The 14,949-nt window shown below is 48.3% G+C and overlaps 1 protein-coding gene across 1 annotated transcript in view; it reads right to left on the reverse strand.

Moving 5' to 3' along the window:
• SPDEF (SAM pointed domain containing ETS transcription factor) overlaps nt 1-14,653 on the reverse strand; it is an 84,093-nt gene extending 69,440 nt beyond the window's left edge. The window contains exon 1 of the mRNA XM_078644265.1: nt 13,922-14,653. The gene's annotated coding sequence lies outside the window, so the exon portion shown is untranslated. The remainder of the gene's footprint in view (nt 1-13,921) is intronic.
• Nucleotides 14,654-14,949: the final 296 nt, after the last annotated feature.

Below are 14,949 nucleotides of genomic sequence, written 5' to 3' on the forward strand. Positions count from 1 at the left end.
AATACATAATTCTACCTCAAGGTCAGCAGCTAGCTATGTGCTGGAAGGCACGCCTGCGCCCCTCCCCCCTCCATCCCAAAATGGTTGCAAGACTTGCACAGAGCCCTCACGGCCGAATAGGGCTTTTTTGGGGAGGGGGGACCAGCGGGAGGCTTGCCGTCTCGACTGGGCCCCACGCAGGCAGGACTGAGTAGCTCTTCCTATAAGACAGTCACGATTAGAAGCTAAACATTTCCCCACGCAATGTACCCAACCCTCGTGATACCCGAATTTACTAAGGATACCTCTGGTGCAATTAAGGTAACCACACTGTGATTGTGACCCCATGTCATTCTGAAGTCCCCCTGCAACGGGCTGAGTGAATGGGGCGTGCAGTGACAGGGGTGGAACGAGAGATATAATAAGGTAGAGATTTTGCTCATATCGCTCTTCCCCCGATTTTTACTTTTATTAATATGCTGAATATTGTTTCTGATGTTATAACAGATATATCAAGTAATATTGTAAAACGTGCGCAACCATCGCTGTAAGTTGTGATCACTGATGCACATATGACCGAGAAATTGCATACCGCATGACTCCGGTACTATTACTAAACTTTTACATTGTTATACATTTGTAATGACAAGCGGAGACACTGTGCTATGTTGTTATGTCTCGTGTAATTGTATTTGTGGCGGATGCATACATTAGAAAAACTAATAAAGACAGCCCCCAAAAAGTACACTTCAGCACTGGGGAAATGATGCCCAAAGTGCAAAGGTAAATATTTTACTTTCCTGTTTTTTAAATGGAAATCCCTCCTCTCTGCATCGCCTCCAAGGTTGACCCATTCCCTCCCCATTTTCGGAAGGGAGTTACTCCAGCCCGCTACTCCGACCGTTTCCCGATCTCAAAATAGTCGGATTGAAGTTTGTGAATGCTTTCAAACATAAAACTCACAAGGCAAACCACCCCTTCGTCTATCCCCTCAACACCCCTTAAAGATAGTCACCACAGCACATTTCTTCACACTCGTGGCGGGTATATATATTCAGTGCCAAACCCGTTTACACGTGCCAAGATGCCTTTTGTGAATTCCTAGGCAGCATAGGGTACTAACCCAGCAATACAATTAACACCAAGTGGCATATTTACGAGGGGGATATCGCCACCCGAATGTCACTTTTAGCGCCGGTCTGGTGGTAATATCCTCCGTATATTACAAAGCAGCGTTAAGCCACTTAACTTGGCTTAATATCACCTTGTGAGTAGAAAGTAGAGTAGTGAGTGGAGAGTAGTGAGTAGTGAGTAGAGTAGTGAGTAGTGAGCAGAGTAGTGAGTAGTGAGTGCAGAGTAGTGAGTAGTGAGTAGTGAGTTGAGTAGTGAGTAGAGTAGTGAGTAGAGTAGTGAGTAGAGTAGTGAGTAGTGAGTAGAGTAGTGAGTAGAGTAGTGAGTAGTGAGTAGAATAGTGAGTAGTGAGTAGTGAGTAGAGTAGTGAGTGCAGAGTAGTGAGTAGTGAGTAGAGTAGTGAGTAGAGTAGTGAGTAGAGTAGTGAGTAGAGTAGTGAGTAGTGAGTGCAGAGTAGTGAGTAGTGAGTAGAGTAGTGAGTAGTGAGTAGAGTAGTGAGTAGAGTAGTGAGGTGAGTAGAGTAGAGTAGTGAGTAAAGTAGTGAGTGCAGAGTAGTGAGTAGAGAAGTGAGTAGTGAGTAGTGAGTAGAGTAGTGAGTAGTGAGTAGAGTAGTGAGTAGTGAGTAGAGTAGTGAGTAGTGAGTAGAGTAGTGAGTAGAAAGTAGTGTAGTGAGTAGTGAGTAGAGTAGTGAGTGGAGAGTAGTGAGTAGTGAGTAGAGTAGTGAGTGCAGAGTAGTGAGTAGTGAGTGCAGAGTAGTGAGTAGTGAGTAGAGTAGTGAGTAGAGTAGTGAGTAGAGTAGTGAGTAGAGTATTAGAGTAGTGAGTAGAGTAGTGAGTAGAGTAGTGAGTAGAGTAGTGAGTAGTGAGTAGAGTAGTGAGTAGAGTAGAGTAGTGAGTAGGACATCACAGGCAGCAGCTGTGCAAGCTTCTTACACTCACAAGGAGACCACAGGCAGCAGAGGTGCAAGCTTCTCACACTCACAAGAAGGACATCACAGGCAGTAACGGTGCAATATTCTCACACTCACAAGGAGATCACTGGCAGTACACACCACATGAACACACTCCATAACACATAGCAACAATACATTGGCATTTACAATGCCATTAGCTCAAACTCAAATAAATCCGAGCCCGATTGCATTTCTAATGCTTGTTGTTATTCTGTGTTCTTTTCTTACTTCCTCTATTTCTCGTTCACTCTTTCCTCCATTCCTTCATGTTTTCCCCTTCCACCCCGCTCCATCGAGGCATGACTTGAGATACCCTAGAAACCCTGGTAGGCAGGAGTAATGCCCCAAGGTATGAATTCAGAGCATAAGTAGTACTTCAGATTAGAAAGAGTAAAGTTCTAGAAATAGTACAGCATTCTCTCCAGCAGTAATGCGTTTCCTGGCATCCCAGATATTCGCGGCATTCCTCTCCCCATCCCAACATCCATTCCATCATGTCCTCCATTGTAGGGAGAAGCCCCAATGGGGTGCAGTTATCAATTGTGCAGCAGGTGCAGGGAGCCAGGACACAAGGGGTGGAAGGGCCAATTGTACCCTGACAATGGTGGTGGTCAAGGCAGCCAATTTTTGTAACCTGCATTAGGGTTGACTCCGCCCTCACTGTGCCACGGCGAGCCCACTCCATCTAAAGGATGAAATTGGTTCTTCGCTGATTGGTCTTCTTTCACTAAGGTGAGCAGGAAATGGTCCTGTGTCATTCATTGAGGTTAGGCCTGTGTGTACATATTGATGAGTAATATTTGAGGTTTGGCTAGCCCTTGAACCTTTTCAGTATCTGCATCATCGACACAACAGCCCTCACTTTGAATTCTGGTAGCCTCTTCTCTCCAGTACCAAAAGATCAGGCTCTGTTCCAAGTCTAAAGCTGAACACCGACAAGACCGAAATCGTGATCTTTGGGAAGAGCACATCACTGAGGGACACCACCTGGTGGGCAAAAGAGCCAGGACTGACACACACGCCAACGACCTCTGGATCACCATGTACAGCAAACTCAACATGACTTCTTAAGTCACTGCTGTCACCGCATCATGCTTCCATGCCCTGAAATGCTGAGGTAGATTTTCCAATGGCTCCTAATCAGCACCCGGAAACCCATCATGCATGCCCTGGTCACAAGGAAGCTGGACTACGGGGACACCCTCTTTGCTGGGATAAACTAAAAAAACTCACCAGAAGGCTGAAGACTATTCAGAACTTGGTAGCCAGAATCACTCTCAACCTCCCACACTGCACTCACATCACACCACACCTTGAAGGAGCTTTACTGGTCCCCATTCACAAACGAGTACAATGAAAACTCCTCACCCCCACATTTCTAGGCCCTACATAACACTGACCCAGCATACCTCAACAATCTCATCTGTTGTCACAAACCTTCCATACACCTCTGATCATCCAAAAGCTTACTTGCAAAGATTCCAAGCATACAGAAAACCAAATCTGGTGGTCGAGCCTTCTCCTACATCGCTCCTAAAGCATCGAATGACCATCCACTACAAATTAGAGCCTCCTTCTCACTTCTTAGATTCCGCAAAAAGCTAAAGACCGGGTTGTTCAAGCAGTCCCCCTAGCCCCTTGAAGTGCCAATACTTTTCATGTTGAAAACTCAAAACAGAATTGTAAAAGTCAGTTTCACATGATACAGCTTAAGAATAACACAGATAAGTCATCTGTGTTATTCCAGGTATAAAATAAGCCAAATGAGGTTGTGAATAAAAATTGTCAAAGTTTAAATGAAAATGCTTGTCAAGGCCTAATTTACTTTCCACAGGACTTGGAACCAAAACAAATGCTCCAGTCATCTGGTGCTCTGCAGAGCAACGGGTCAGATTTAAGGGCCTCCAATGACCTCTTTTTCCATTAATGATAAGTACACCTTGTGCTTCAAATACAAGCTCACTGAGTGAAGCAGCTTGAATATTCCCGAGTATACATTTTTTGTGCCAATGCAGGGACTTTCATGCACCAAGTGAAATACAGGAGATGAAACAAAAACAACCCGGAAAGTCTACTCTTTAGTCAAACCACATTAACAATGTGTCTGAAGCTGTGCTTTTACAAATGAGCTGAGAGGGGTGGGGAGAAACACAGACGGTAAGCGGAAGGGGATGTTTGTGGAAAGTACTACATGGGGGAGAAAGCAAGAACACTCATGAACTCCCACACATTGCTCAAAGAAAAAGAAAAAATGACTACCCTGATATGAGTCATAGAAAGTCAAAACTCATTCAATCAAAAGCATGGTAAAAAAGTTATGCTCCAGGTGTGGAACCAATATAATAAAGCCATTAAATGAGAACCAAGCAAAAGGAACTGACAAGCATACCAACCAATCATAAGCAAGTCCAGGCCACACCACCATTCATTTAGAAGTAGAAGAAGGTTCAGAACGAGTCCGGCTCCACCCTACAAGGTGTGGCAATAAGTAGATCTGTAGTCATAGAAGCAAGACTTGCAGAGAGATTACTTGGTCCTAATGCATAAAGTGTTACTCTTTCTCTCAAATTTCCACCTCCTTATAGACATTGTGTATAGCTATGTTTGGAGTCCTAGAAGCAGCAATAACTGGTGCAAGCAGTGTTGGCATAGCCTGCTAGCCATTGTACTGAACTACCTAGCCTGTCAGCCAGGAGACAATGCCATAGCATCAAGCAAACTCTGCTTGTTCTTTTCCCTAAAAAATTATCCACGGGTAGTGATCAAAACAACTCATTGGAATGCCAAAAATTAAACTGGGTCCCAACAGGAGTGTGGTGAGATATAGTGAGTCAGGTGCGCGTAACTGTTGTAATTCTCTCTAGTATAATTACCACAAAAAAACTTGTAATTGTGCACAATTACGTAAGAAGTATAATCCAGCATTTAGTGATATTTTCTTGGTGCAAAATGCACCCTCGTGTCTAAAATGGGTCAAGCTGGTGTAATTGTGTAAATTCAGTAACTTCACATCACGAGAAATATATAATTACTGAAATTACTCAGATTACTCTAGCGTAATAAAGTTTTCACCTAGGCCTAACAGTGAGGAGTAGGGTCAGAGCTGCGTGCCGCAAAATGGATCTTCATCTAGAGAGGTTAAACAGTCTGCATCATCTTGCGGACATGTGCCAGGATTTTTGGCACGCCACCCTTAACCACAATAATCATTAAACTGACTTGTGAGGTATCTTAATGAAAACACTGAGTATCTGCAGGGAGTTTATGCTTAGTTTTGGAATTCCCAATTCTGATATGCGTGGTGGGAATATAAAGTCAACCAGTTGCCAATGGTTTCATCTGGAGCCAGTTGAAGGTTATGGGGTCTGTGACTTTGGACAAAAGACATCGGGGGCCAGATTATGTGAACTTTGCCCAGGAGAAGAAATGAAGCAAACGCTCTTTTGGGCCTTTTTCCTCTCCTTGTCTAATAGGCAATAGGACACTCCAAAGTGTGCTTCGTCCATCCCAAAGGAAATGATGATGTTTTCACTACAGAAAAATAGAGCAAATAGGTTTATATAAAGTAGTGTGCTCCATTTCAAATGGAACTACAGCATAAATAATGTGAGCACTACCATAACATATATATGTAAATATTTGTTTACCAAAGGGCCGGATTGTTTATTTGTAAAACATTCTCTAAGATGCATAAAATCGTGTATTTGCATAATAAGTAGCAAACTCTTTTTGCAGTTGTTTGTTAATCCGTTTTCTACATTTTTGTCTTGGTCCAAAAGCGTAAATATTATATAGATGGGAACAACATCTGTTTGCCCTATTCCACGTTATGTATTTAGTAAAAACAATGCAAACAACCTTTGTTCTGTTTTGGAATGACTAATTTAAACTTTGTGCAATCTGGCCCCATCCCTCCTACAAACAAAAATCCATAAAATCTTCTGTTTAAAGGTAATATCAATTGGTACCATCAGGCAGCAAGCAGCAGCTCCAATTGTAGAAAAGTTGAACTGATGCCCCAAAAACACATTTCAGATCCATTTTTTAGCTGGAATTTCCCCTGGGTAGGGCATGTTGACTATTCACCAAAGAATAGAATTCCTCTTCCGCTCTGTCACAAATGTTTCTTAATATTACGACAGTCTGTTGAAGACTCACTCTTAATGCGTCATACAAAGAGATTGCATCAGAAATGGTTACACACTTGTTGCTAAATGAGGAAAGGCATAAGGTCTGCCAGTCAGTGCTAGTGGGTCTGGGTGTCTGCCAGTGCTAGTTCTTTATAAATAAATAAGCGCAAGCTCCCACAGATTTTCTTAGGAGCCCATCGCTGATGTTGCTGGGTGCTGGAGTTGCAGAATACCAAAACTACCTGGTTTTGTTTCCACTGCAAGCCTCTTTCTTCTATCACTATTCACTTCCTTTCTCTTTGTCTCATTCTTGCAGGTGCTTTTTCACCTCGCCTTTCTTTCTTTGTCATTGTTTTCTCATTTACCTTTCTTATTCTTTTTCTCTTTCTGCCTCTTTCTTTCTTGCTCTTGGTCAAAGTCTGATGGTCAAAAATAATAAATGGCACTCAACAACGAATTCCGGTGTCCACCACCTGCAGCCACCGGCACAAATTAAGCACTGTCATGGCAGACATATAGCTTTATGTAACCAGCGGTGCAGTGCTCTTGTCTTTGGTGATTCATTTACAAACCATTCTTTTTAGATAGACCATATAAATTGAACCAGGACCAGGGCTGGACAGACCTCTGCCGAATTCCCAGCCTTCCTGAGGGTAACTGAAGAAGGCACAGGAGATGTCAACAGAGAGAGAAAGAGTGAGATGAGGGAGGAGATGGAAAGAAAGAAAGGGAGAAGAGAGACAGGAAAGGATAGGGAGAGAGGGAGAGAATGGATAGATGGAGAGAGATATATTGTGAGGAGAGGAAGGGAGTGGGGATGGTTTGGGCATTTTTGCCAGGGCTGCTTTTGATTGCCCAGGTCAGTCCTAACCAGGACTACAATTCCCAGGATGCATTAGTTTGTTAAACCAAACCCCAGTAGTGGAGCACTGCACCCATGTTGTGATAGGGTAACCTGGTAATTTGTGTGTATGCAGGGGCGGGCTCCTCCATTATGGCGGAGGACCATCACCCCACTGAAAAATAAAATGATAATAAAACCACTTTATTATCATTTTATTTTTCATTACTCCCAGCTGAGGTTATGGCAGGCCATCCTTCTGAGCATCACGATGCAGGAGGAGTGTTTGGGCACTTGTAAGTGCGCATGTCTGTTTGGCTGGCCATCGCAGGCTGGCCAAACAGACAATGCAGGTTCCTGCTGTAAGGAGGAGGAGCATCGTTCCACTGCTTTTTAGCAGTGAAATATAGAAAAATTGAAATGATAATAACACGACGTTATTATCATCTCAGTTTGTCCTGTGGCAGCTTTGCAGGCCGGGGCGGGCTGCTCTGACGACAGGAGCATGGGGAGTGGTGAGTACACTTGGTAAGTGTGCATGAATGTTTGGCCGGCTGTCTCGGGCCTGCCAAACATTCATGCGCACTTGACATGTTCTCCACCCAGATGTTGTTCCCTGTATTGCAGCCTGGGTGGAGAACATGCCCGGGCTCCCATTTCATGGCTGAGCGCCGAACCACGGCACTCAGGCCAACAACGCTGCACTGCAGCATTGTAATTAGCTATGGGGAGCCTGGGTGTGCTTCCTGCTTGGGCCGGAGTGAGGTACTACGAGGAGAGATGTGGCAAGGAAGCAGCGAGAAGGTAAGTTTTGTCTTTCTTTTTTTGTTTCACACCTGCTTCCCCTCCCCGTCTAGTCTATCACTGCCCGACACCCCTATCCGTGCCAGCCGCCACTTCAAACATACATGCGCACTCATGTTTCTCCAACCTAACTGTTGTACAGCCTGGTTCAAGAAAAGCCCCAGGCTCCCTGGGCCTGAGCGAGCGTCAAGTCAGCCCGCTCAAGCCAATCACAATGCTGCTCTTATGCTGGTATTACCATCATGAGAGCAGCGCTGTGATTGACCCCTGGGAGCCTGTGCAGCATGACCAGTGTCATAAGAGGAGCACCCAGCCGGCAACCATAGGAGCAGGTACGTTTTTTTCTTTAAATTATTCCCCCCCCCCACCCCTATCTCCTATGGCCCCTCGTGTTGCCCCACTAACCCAAAATTGGAACTGTGTGTATGTCACTTAAGGCGGGACTTGGATGTGGGCTCTTGTGAGAGGTGTGTTCTTTATGTGTAGCGTGGGTAAGGGTTGCGTGTGCAGAAGGTGTGTGCAGGGGGACAGTGTATGCGTGCCACTATGAGCATGTGCTTATAAAGTACATATATGTGTCAACAAGGATGACTATGTGGGAAGGTGTCTGTGAGTACTTTCATGTCTGTTGTTGCCATTTGAGTCAGAGATGCAATGAGGCCAGGTTTTGAGACCTATTGAGACATTAGCCACCATGTGAACGCAATTTCTTAGAGCAAAATGCACAGCCACGGTCCGTGCAGGTAACATCGGTGGGGCGGTTTGGCCGGGTAATGAGAGATTTCGAGGGACAATACGGAGGAAAAACGAAATAATAATTAATTTTCCCTCTGCATCGTCCCTCGAAATCCCCCCTAACCCAGCCCCACCGATGTTACCTGCACGAACCACGTCTGAAAATGCATGCGAGGAGGCATTTTTGCAATAAGAAAATAGCGCTAAATTCAGAACTATTCTTTTTGCGTAATTCTGCGGGATCTCACTGAATTTACGGGTACTTTAGTGTGATTACGCTACAGGGAATTACACGAGTTACGCCCATCTCTAGTTATAACATATTTCAGTTACAGTCTTCGAGTCAGTGCCAGCGAGCACAGTCTGTAAAAGAATGAGTGCGGTGCCCAAACCTCTGTTCAGAAGCAGCGACCAGTGCTATTAAGTGTTGGCACACTGAACACCAAGGCTACATAGTCTTAACTCCACCTCAGGCGTCTTTAATCCACCACCAGACTCTCCCTGCCCTTTTATCTCCATCTTGCAGGTTCCTGCCTTCTCCCCTTGTGCTGTTTTTTCTGTCTTTCTTTCCCTCTGTCTTTACGCCTTGTGTGTTTTTACCCTCATGCTCTCTGTAAATGTCTGATGTGGAAAAAAATAAGTGCCATCCCAACCGGCAAACACCAGCTCAAATTAAGCACTGAGTGTGTGCTCCCCCCTGCAGGGCCCTGGTTTTCCGTGGCTTCAGCAGTGCCCTGGGGGTGCTGTAGGACCCCAGCAGTGTCACGGGAGTGCTGTAGGACCCCAGCAGTGTCATGGGAGTGCTGTAGGACCCCAGCAGTGTCATGGGAGTGCTGTAGGACCCCAGCAGTGTCATGGGAGTGCTGTAGGCCTCCGGCAGTGGGAGCTTCTGCTTAGCAGCGCCTGTCCTGAGAGGTGGGTGAGACACTGCTACTCGAGCTCGACTCAAAAAATTTCCATGGACTCTTCTTCCAAGTTCCAACCCCGACGTTGCCAGCCCTTGGCTTGAGTCAGAGAGGAGAAACTGGAGAGAAGGATAAATAGGCCAAGGTAGGCGGATAGTCGTTAGGAGGAGACAGGGCAAAGAGGGACACAGGTGAAAGCCTGGTGAGAGAGAAAGGAGTGAAAATTGCCATGGGGAGCAGAGTGAAATGGGAGAGGAGAGAAAAAACTGAGAAGGAAAGAAATACAATGAAATAGAGCTAATACTGCAACAGGCTGATGTGAACGGCAAGTATAGCATGCGCGCCATATTATCAAATGTGCCTCACTGGGACTGCTTGAACTATCAGGCTATCAGGCAGTTGTTAAATTGAGCAGGTGCTTGCAGACGGGGCTCACCACCAGTTGGATTTGGGGACCAGCAGTTCATTTTAATCATCAGACGTTGACCTAGAAGAAGAGCGAGACAGGCAGAAATGGGTGTAAAAGAAGTAAGAGAATAAGGAACAAAAATCACAAGTGGAGAACGCAGAAATTCAAAATAAAGGGTCAGGAAGTGTAGTGTGGTATACGGAAGAGGCATGAGGTGAGATCAACTAGACATCTTTGATAGTCTGCAACCCCAGTATTCTGCGACGCCGGCCACCGGCTTTTAAGAAAAGCTCTGGGCACCGGCACTTCTGATGTTACAAATTAAGCATTGCTATCAGTACACCAGGCTGTCACAGCTTGTCCACGTCCAGCTATGGGTCAGTCTGCCGCTAGCCTGTGCACTCGCTCCAGTTGCACCCCCTCTGGCCTGTCACTGCATGACAATTGTTTTGCTGGCTCGGCTCGTGTTTTGATCTTAGAGCCAAGCCATACCCATAGATCAGCTCTGTCTCGGCTCCCCCCTTACGTTTTCTACCTTGCCCATCTCTACTCGGCCCCATAATTTTCTTCCTGAATAGTCCTGGCAATCTACTAGGGGCTCTGCAGTGTAAGCTATCCCCAGAAGTGCCTGCCAGTGCACTAGTGACTCAGCAGTGTGAGCGTCCTCCAGCAGTGCCCTGGCCGTGCTCTCGCGCCCCGAGGGTGTGTCCTTCATCAGTACCCCGTAAGTGCTCCAGAGTTTGAGCAGATCCCTCCAGCAGTGCACTGTCAGCGCTCTAGTGCCTCGGGAGTGCGTGTGCGCTCCAGCAGTGCCTGCTCAGATTTCTAGCAGGACAGCAGTGGGAGCTTCCCTAGCTGTACCCTCTCGACTCGGGATTCTAGCGCCTGGCAGTCAAGCTTTCTTCTGCAGCACTCTAGCCCCGTGGGCAGTATGCACTTCCCCCAGCACTTTCCTGTAAGCGCTGGAGATCTCAACAGTGCCCTGTCCGTGCACTGGCACAGTGGCACCTCGGCAGTGTGGGTGTCCCCCGGCAGACCCCTTCGGTGTTCTAGCGCCTCCACGTGTGAGCTCCTTTCCCTAGTGCCTGTCAGTATTAAGGGGCTCCAGGTGTGTGCACTACACCCCCAAAAAGAAACAGCGAACATTCAAATGAGGACGCTAACATCTGAGAGCCGAGCAGCCTTGGGTAGGGGCGCGCGGGGAGAGCAGAGACAGCCAGTGAAACGACCGCTCGCGGCCCCGAGGAGAAACACGCACTGTAGGCACCAGGGCCGCATTCCGTAGCGCCTGGGGAGGGATGGCATGCGAGGCACTGCAGAGACAGGTGCATGGCCGCGTCAGAGGAGTGACTGGAAGGGTTTGCGTTTCTTGTGACTCAGAGCCGCAGGAGGAGAGGGGGAGGTCTGGGAGAAGGACATTCACTCCATATGGAGGCTGCGCGGCCGCGAAAGACTGCCTGGGGCCTCGTCCGTTGGACAGTTTGTGAGGCCGCCGTTAGATTTGCATGTCTCCCTAGACGCTGGGGGTGGGTGCGCTGTGCCCCGTGGCACCCCGAGGTGCGGTGCACCTGCCTGCCACGGCTTCTCAGCACTTGCCCCACGGATGAATGTGCAGGTATTTGTAGCGCGCGCCTAGCAATGGGGCGCAACAAGGAGCTACCTGAGGAAAGGCAAGGGTATTCAGAGAAAACAACCCCACGCAGGGGTGTGTAAAGAGGGGCTGCCCAAATGAGGAACACATAAAGGGGATGAAGCCAGGGCAAGACCCGGTATTTAGAAGAAAATACACTTTCCACGTTGCTGCGTCACAGATTCGAGCGCGTTCACCTGCGTCCCGCGCGAGCGTCTCCCGAGGGACCTCACGTGGGAGGGGAGGGGGGGGGGGCGAGTGTGAGGGGTCGCATTTCTGTGCAGTAGCTTATGCATAAGGTGTAACCGAGGAACTATTTTGTGGTCAACCACCATGAGTGTAATCCTTCTTACAAAGATCAACAATATGAATGAGAAACCAAACTCAAGGATGTTTTAATGGAGGGAACTAAACATATGGATGTTCTTCGAGTGACAAAAACTCAACTAGAAACAGCAGGGCCCCGCGTCCGACCAACAGTCAGAGAAAGCACGAGAAGCCAAGCCAGCCGTCCAGCGGCGGGACGGCCTACCCAGTCAGCAAAACACCAAGCTTTCAATCCCAGGGATAGAAGCTCTCAACCAAAAACTGAAGCGCAGAATAACGCGCACAGCCAATGACAGCACGAGAAACAACCCAGGAGTGAGAGCACCGGAACCCACGCAAGCAGGGACAGAAGGCTCTGGCCAGCCAGTGACAGCAAAAGAGCGCCATCTTCATCACAACGCCGCTGCCCCCAGGCCTGGGTCTGCACAGACTAAGGGCGCATAAGGGGAGAGATAGGTACAAGCGTCACTTAAAAAATGTTGTACTTGTCTTAGTTGTTTTTCGGAAAAACTATTTTGAGCTGTAGCAAACCTCTGAGTGGCTCCTTTGTGTTACCCCGTGACTCGGTAACTATTTTATGATTAGTTATTTGAGGTTAAACTCAAGCAGAGAAAGCAGACCCTACTAGACTAGTACAGAACAGACCCCTCCCTGCACGCGAGGAGAGAACAGGCACACTTTGAAAAGAGAAGCCACCCAGCTAGTAAGAAAAGAATCCGCAAAACCAGCGACAGGACAGCAGACACAACCAAAGCCAGAAGGAACCACAAAACTAGTGAGAGCAGAACACCCCCAAGCAACCAAAGGAGAACCCACTATGCCCGTGAGAGCAGGAGAACATAGAACCACAGAGACAGGCGACCCCCAATCAAAGACAGAACCACCGGCCTCTCTGGGGGATCTAAGGCAACCAGCGAGAGGACCACTGAACTAGTGACCGAAGCACGCACCTGTCAGAAACAGGATAAGTCCCACAGCCAGTGAATACAGAACCCAACACCTAGTGTCTGGAGGAATCAACCATCCAATAAACACGAACCTATCAAATCAGTGACAGCATAACTTGTCTCATCGCTGACTGTAGTAGTAGAGAAGTATCTAGAAAACCGAAAACCCACCCAACTACAGATAGGAAATTCCACCCTGGCCGACGATAGGAGGAATACTCAGACAGCTAGTCATATGCAGGAGTGAAATGACCAATAAATGACAGCAGTATTTAATAGAGCCCAAAAACAAGAGCCATAAACCCCACTCAGCCAGCAAAAAACAGAACACAAGCAGCCAGCAAGCCGAGGACCTATCATCGAGAGACAGGAGAACACAGGTTGCCATTGAGGAGACCACATGCAGGAGATGCAGCTAGCCATAGAGGAGCTCACAAGCAGTAGAAACAAGAGTCCCAGCTGGCCATAGAGGAGGCCACACGAAGTACAAACCGAAAACCCGGCTAGCCATAGAGGAGACCACACGCAGGAGATGCAGCTAGCCATAGAGGAGCTCACAAGCAGTCGAGAGAGTAGACGCAGCTGGCCATAGAGGATACCACATGCAGTAGAGACAGAAGACTCAGCTAGCCATAGAGGAGGCCATATAGGAGACCCAGCTGACCATAGAGGAGCCCACACGCAGTAGAGACAGGAGAACCATCTAGCCATAGAGGAGCCCACACGCAGTAGAGAGAGGAGACGCAGCTGGCCATAGAGGAGACCAAGCACAGTACAAACAGGAAACCCAGCTGGCCATAGAGGAGCCCACACGCAGTAGAGACAGGAGACCCAGCTGACCATAGAGGAGCCCACACGCAGTAGAGACAAGAGACCCATCTAGCCATAGGTCAGATCACACGCAGTAGCGTCAGGAGTAGCCAATGAACTGGTGGCAGTTGGAGAACTCACCCCAACATCAATAGTAACAGTGACAGCAGAGAACCAAGAAATGAATGAATAAATACACCAAACCATGACAAAAAACAGAACACCCACCAAACTAGAGGGAGTTAGCGTTATTGTTGGAAGCACGCGAGAGTTATTGGCCTTGGGCCGCTGGGCCGGCCTCAAGTTCCTCTTCAGACTCACCTGGTCGGAGCACGGAGGGTCGTGGGGTGCGTAACAGCTGCACCAATCCCGGCGGGGGGTTGGAAGAGGTGAACGGCAGGTGCACCCTGTCTCTTCTCAGCCAGGCATCGGAGGGTGAGCGGGCCACAGAGCAGCGGGCACCGACGTGGGAGCCGTCGCCCTGGGGCAGTGAGCCGTGCGATGCCAGGTCTGGGGTGGAGGCGGGGTACGCTGCACCCACCTCAGGTTCGTCGAAGAGTGCAGGGGAGTGAAGGGAGCACCTGTAACTCACTGTTGGCTCGAATAAGCAATGCCCAATGGCATTGCACGGGAGGTGGCACCTGCTGGGGATCAGGACATCAGTTAGCTAAAGGAGTGAGGAACCCGGGTTCAATGGGCACAGGATAAGAGACTACGGGCACTGGTGGGCACAAGGAGCAAGGCTTGAGGATTGGTCTTTAGGGCATAAAGCTGGCACAGGGAGTGGGACTCGAGACAGTGGCTGGCAAATGAACTCACTTTAGGGACATCTGTCAGGACAGGCGAAATCGTCAGGGCATTAACTGTCATATAGAAGAGTCGGAGGGCAGAAGAAAGCACATGTAGCGCAAGGGGGGGGGGGGGGGGTAGTGGCTGACACAGGAAGTGAGACTCGGGGCACCGGCGCCCACCGGGGGCCAGGTCTGTCGGATTGCCCAGGGCTCTGGCAAAGCCACGTGAAGTCTCCTCTCTCGGATTCCAAGGAAAGGCTGCGCTGCACGGGTTACTTAGACTTTATATATAATCCTTCCGCATTTACCTGAACAAACAGAATGGCGCGCTCACCTGTTCAATTAACCCCTTACGGTGGCATTATCCTGCCAGTACAGAGGCTGGAACCGCGCGCATTCAGCTGCGGCACAGAGTTACAGACCGACCCTCCCCCACCCACAGACAGCAGCACGCGCCGCCACAGTCACACAGACCACGAACCCCTCACACATACACTCCTCAGAACTCACAAAAACAGGTGGAGCTCTGCCCCCCACGTACTTTGCTGCACACACAGA

This window comes from Lissotriton helveticus, chromosome 5_1 (genome assembly GCF_964261635.1).
Source record: "Lissotriton helveticus chromosome 5_1, aLisHel1.1, whole genome shotgun sequence".
In the NCBI taxonomy this organism is placed as follows: domain Eukaryota; kingdom Metazoa; phylum Chordata; class Amphibia; order Caudata; family Salamandridae; genus Lissotriton; species Lissotriton helveticus.